Source organism: Ascidiella aspersa, chromosome 5 (assembly GCF_963924565.1).
Source record: "Ascidiella aspersa chromosome 5, kaAscAspe10.2, whole genome shotgun sequence".
NCBI classification, from domain to species: Eukaryota; Metazoa; Chordata; class Ascidiacea; order Phlebobranchia; family Ascidiidae; genus Ascidiella; species Ascidiella aspersa.
In genome coordinates this window covers 11,525,866-11,530,763 of record NC_139451.1, presented here as the reverse complement: position 1 = coordinate 11,530,763, position 4,898 = coordinate 11,525,866, and the positions used below count along the sequence as shown (strand labels likewise).

The following is a 4,898-nucleotide window of genomic DNA, read 5'->3' as shown; positions in this document are numbered from 1 at the left end:
GGATCTAGTTTGCCGACTTCCCTTACCTACATTGTTCTATCGGCCAGAGGCTGTTCACCTCGGAGACCTGCTGCGGATATGGGTACGACCTCGCACGAAACTTACACCATCTCCCTCGGATTTTCACGGGTCGACGCGAGCGCACCGGACACCACAAGAGACGTGGTGCTTTGCGGGGCCCATGTCCCTATCTCCGGGCAAACCGATTCCAGGGTCGCCGCACCCTTACCAAGAAAAGAGAACTCTTCCCGGGACCCACGCCGACGTTTCCGAGTTCGCTTGCGTTGCCGCACCAGGCGCCGAAGCGCCGATCTCCGCGTCGAGGTTCGGGAATATTAACCCGATTCCCTTTCGGTCCGCCGGGGCAACGACGAGCATCGCCCCGCTTCAGAACGGCATTCGCCTATTCCTTAGGATCGACTGACCCATGTTCAACTGCTGTTCACATGGAACCCTTCTCCACTTCGGCCTTCAAAGTTCTCATTTGAATATTTGCTACTACCACCAAGATCTGCACCGACGGCTGCTCCACCCGGGCTCGCGCCCTAGGCTTCGACGCACGCCGCCGCGGCCCTCCTACTCGTCGCGGCCTAGCGCACCGGTGTGCTCGTACCGCCGCGACGGCCGGGTATAGGCCCGACGCTCCAGCGCCATCCATTTTCAGGGCTGATTGATTCGGCAGGTGAGTTGTTACACACTCCTTAGCGGATTCCGACTTCCATGGCCACCGTCCTGCTGTCTAGATCAACCAACACCTTTTGTGGGCTCTGATGAGCGTCGCGTCGGGCGCCTTAACCCGGCGTTCGGTTCATCCCGCATCGCCAGTCCTGCTTACCAAGAGTGGCCCACTTGGCACTCGCATTCCATGCCCGGCTCCAATTAAGCGAGTCGGGCTTCTTACCAATTTAAAGTTTGAGAATAGGTTGAGGACGTTTCGTCCCCAAGGCCTCTAATCATTCGCTTTACCAGATAAAACTGCGACAGAGCGCCAGCTATCCTGAGGGAAACTTCGGAGGGAACCAGCTACTAGACGGTTCGATTAGTCTTTCGCCCCTATACCCAAATTTGACGATCGATTTGCACGTCAGAATCGCTACGGTCCTCCACCAGAGTTTCCTCTGGCTTCAACCTCTTCAGGCATAGTTCACCATCTTTCGGGTCCCAACGCGAACGCTCTCGCTCGACCTCTCCGGCAAAGCGGACGAGATCGGCCGGTGATGCGGCCGCCGCGAACGACGACGTCTCACCTCCGCCGGACCGCGCCGACATTCACTTTCACTGCGCCCATGGGTTTCGTACTGCCCCGTGGCTCGCGCTCACGTTAGACTCCTTGGTCCGTGTTTCAAGACGGGTCGGGAAGGTGGCTGACTTCAGCCGCGGACCCCGTGCGCCTCGCGAAACGACACCGGAAGCGCGACCGAGACGAAGAGGCTGGGCACTGAGAACAGTCCCCGACCCACGACGCCCCAGCCGGCACCGGGCGCTCGGCCCCGAAGGGCAGACGCGGCGATCTCTCCTCGCCCGAACGGCGGGCCGACGGACACGCGCGCCTATAGTACCCGACCGAGGCCGGGTTACCTTGCGCGCGGCCTTCTCGCCGCCGTCCAGACGGTCGCGGCCTTCGCCCGGCGCTAGTGCGCTGGTCCCCGATCGGGCGGCGCCGCCGGCGGCCCGTGAGGGTCCGCACGACAACGTCGCCGACAGGGGGCCGGCTGAAAGCGACCGGGCGACCCGACAGGCCCTCCCGTTTGCCTCTCGACGGTTTCACGTACTCTTTAACTCTCTCTTCAAAGTGCTTTTCAACTTTCCCTCACGGTACTTGTTCGCTATCGGTCTCGTGACCGTATTTAGCCTTAGATGGAGTTTACCACCCGCTTTGGGCTGCATTCCCAAACAACCCGACTCTGGGAAGACGCCGTAGCGCGCCCGCCTGTCGCCGCCATGGGCCTGACACCCGCTCTGGGACAAGGCCTCGATCAGAAGGACGCGGGCGACCGGCGAAGCGCGCCGTGACGAATTCCGTACGCCACAATTCCGCGCACTCCAAAAGCGCGCGGATTCGGCGATGGGCACATCCCGCTTCACTCGCCGTTACTGAGGGAATCCTCGTTAGTTTCTTTTCCTCCGCTTAGTAATATGCTTAAATTCAGCGGGTAGCCTCGTCCGACCTCAGGCCGAAAGTAAGGACCGGGACTATTCTTCCCGTTCCGCGCTCGCCGTCGGCGCCGCGCGCCGCCGCGCACCTCGATTCCCGCCCTTGAGCCGCCAGCCGTTGGCCTCTTCGAGGTCGACTCGCCGCCGCCGCGCGGGATTCTGGTCGCGATCGTCGCACATCGTGCCGTGCTGTCTTGAGCGGGACGGGCGCTCGCGCGTCCGACGCCGCAGCAGCCGCGCGGAGAAATCCCCGCGCGGAACGTTTGCAACGCGACCCTGAGGCGGGCGCGGCCCCGGGATTGACCCGAGGCCGCAATTTGCGTTCAGAACGTCGATGCTCAATGTGTCCTGCAATTCACACTAATTCACGCAGCTAGCTGCGTCCTTCATCGACTCACGAGCCGAGTGATCCACCGCCAAGAGCCATCCACGATTGTTTCGCTCGCACAGTGCCTCGCACTAAAGGGTGACAAAATATACCGCGCCGAGCGGTCGGCCAGGCCGACGCTTGAAGCCGGAGCGCGCGGCACCGCGGCACTCGACGCGCAAACATTACCGGGTGACCGAATCGCCGGCCGGCGCGCCGCTCCTCGCGGGTCGGGCGCCGGGTAGCAAAAACTTTTTCTCTCGCTTGTCCGAGTTTCGCGTTCGCCGAAGCGTTTGCGAGACCGTTAATGATCCTTCCGCAGGTTCACCTACGGAAACCTTGTTACGACTTTTACTTCCTCTAAATGATCAAGTTAGATCGTCTTCTCGGACGCCGGCTCGACCGTTGCCGGCCGCGCCAGGTCCAATCGGAGGACCTCACTAAACCATTCAATCGGTAGTAGCGACGGGCGGTGTGTACAAAGGGCAGGGACGTAATCAACGCGAGCTAATGACTCGCGCTTACTGGGAATTCCTCGTTCAAGGGAAATAATTGCAATTCCCTATCCCTAGCACGACCGGGGTTCAGCGGGTTACCCAGACCTGTCGGCCAAGGCGAGCACATGCTGATCCGGTCAGTGTAGCGCGCGTGCGGCCCCGAACATCTAAGGGCATCACAGACCTGTTATTGCTCAATCTCGTGTGGCTAAACGCCACTAGTCCCTCTAAGAAGTTAGACGCCGACCGATTGGGTCGCGTAACTAGTTAGCAAGCCAGAGTCTCGTTCGTTATCGGAATTAACCAGACAAATCGCTCCACCAACTAAGAACGGCCATGCACCACCACCCACAGAATCAAGAAAGAGCTCTCAATCTGTCAATCCTCACTGTGTCCGGGCCGGGTGAGATTTCCCGTGTTGAGTCAAATTAAGCCGCAGGCTCCACTCCTGGTGGTGCCCTTCCGTCAATTCCTTTAAGTTTCAGCTTTGCAACCATACTTCCCCCGGAACCCAAAGACTTTGGTTTCCCGCAAGCTGCCGGAGAGGTCGTAAAACTAACGCCCCCCGATCGCTAGTTGGCATCGTTTATAGTCAGAACTAGGACGGTATCTGATCGTCTTCGAACCTCTGACTTTCGCTCTTGATTAAAGAAAACATTCTTGGCAAATGCTTTCGCAGTCGTTCGTCTTGCGCCGATCCAAGAATTTCACCTCTAACGGCACAGTACGAATGCCCCCGTCTGTCCCTCTTAATCATTACCTCGCGCTCCGAAAACCAACAAAATAGAACCGAGGTCCTATTCCATTATTCCATGCACCATTATTCAGGCGAATCGCCTGCTTTGAACACTCTAATTTTTTCAAAGTAAACGTTCCGGCCGCCGCCGACACTCAGTCAAGGGCACCGGCGGAGAACCGGAGGTGAGGCCAGGACGGCCAGTACACGCCTTGCGACGGACCGGCCGCCTGCGCCCAAAATCCAACTACGAGCTTTTTAACCGCAACAACTTAAATATACACTTTTGGAGCTGGAATTACCGCGGCTGCTGGCACCAGACTTGCCCTCCAATGGATACTCGTTAAAGGTTTTAAAGTGTACTCATTCCAATTACAGGGCCTCGTTTAGAGTCCTGTATTGTTATTTTTCGTCACTACCTCCCCGCGTCGGGAATGGGTAATTTGCGCGCCTGCTGCCTTCCTTGGATGTGGTAGCCGTTTCTCAGGCTCCCTCTCCGGAATCGAACCCTGATTCTCCGTTACCCGTAAGAACCTCGGTAGGCCAGTACCGTACCGACGAAAGTTGATAGGGCAGACACTTGAATGATCCGTCGCCGGTGCGAGACCGTGCGATCCGCAAAGTTATCCAGAGTCACCAAAGGTTGCGGGCCGAAGCCCGGTCGGTTTTTGGTCTGATAAAAGCACGCCTCCCGCGAGGTCGGCGCTTCACGCATGTATTAGCTCTAGCATTTCCACAGTTAACCACGTAAAACGTACGATCAAATGAACCATAACTGATTTAATGAGCCATTCGCAGTTTCACTGTACGAGAGCTCGTACTTAGACTTGCATGGCTTAATCTTTGAGACAAGCATATGACTACTGGCAGGATCAACCAGGTAGCTACTTTAGCGTAGCCCCGAAAGGCCGACGAAGGAGGCGCCGCTGATGCGGCGCCGTCGCTCGGTCGATGCGAAACCCGAAGGCTTCTCCGTTAAAATTTCGTTCTTTGCTCGGCTGCCCGAACTCAGAAAACCGTCACCGCCCGTCGCACCCGCCGGAGTAAGACTTCGTCGGCAGGCCTTTCGACCGCCACGTCGCCAACACCGGCGCGAGCGCAACGCACGCCAGACAACTTCGCCGAAGCGACCGCTCAGAACCCG

The 4,898-nt window shown here is 58.3% G+C and overlaps 2 non-coding genes and 1 pseudogene across 2 annotated transcripts; all 3 read right to left on the bottom strand.

The window, feature by feature from the left end:
* Window positions 1–41: 41 nt before the first annotated feature.
* On the bottom strand, window positions 42–2,154 carry LOC146143648 (large subunit ribosomal RNA; annotated as a pseudogene).
* Window positions 2,155–2,425: 271 nt separating this feature from the next.
* Window positions 2,426–2,579, bottom strand: LOC146143647 (5.8S ribosomal RNA). The gene has a single exon (XR_014501204.1). It is a non-coding gene; the product is annotated as a 5.8S ribosomal RNA (ribosomal RNA).
* Window positions 2,580–2,826: 247 nt separating this feature from the next.
* On the bottom strand, window positions 2,827–4,637 carry LOC146143646 (small subunit ribosomal RNA). The gene has a single exon (XR_014500392.1). It is a non-coding gene; the product is annotated as a small subunit ribosomal RNA (ribosomal RNA).
* Between the last annotated feature and the right edge of the window lie 261 nt (window positions 4,638–4,898).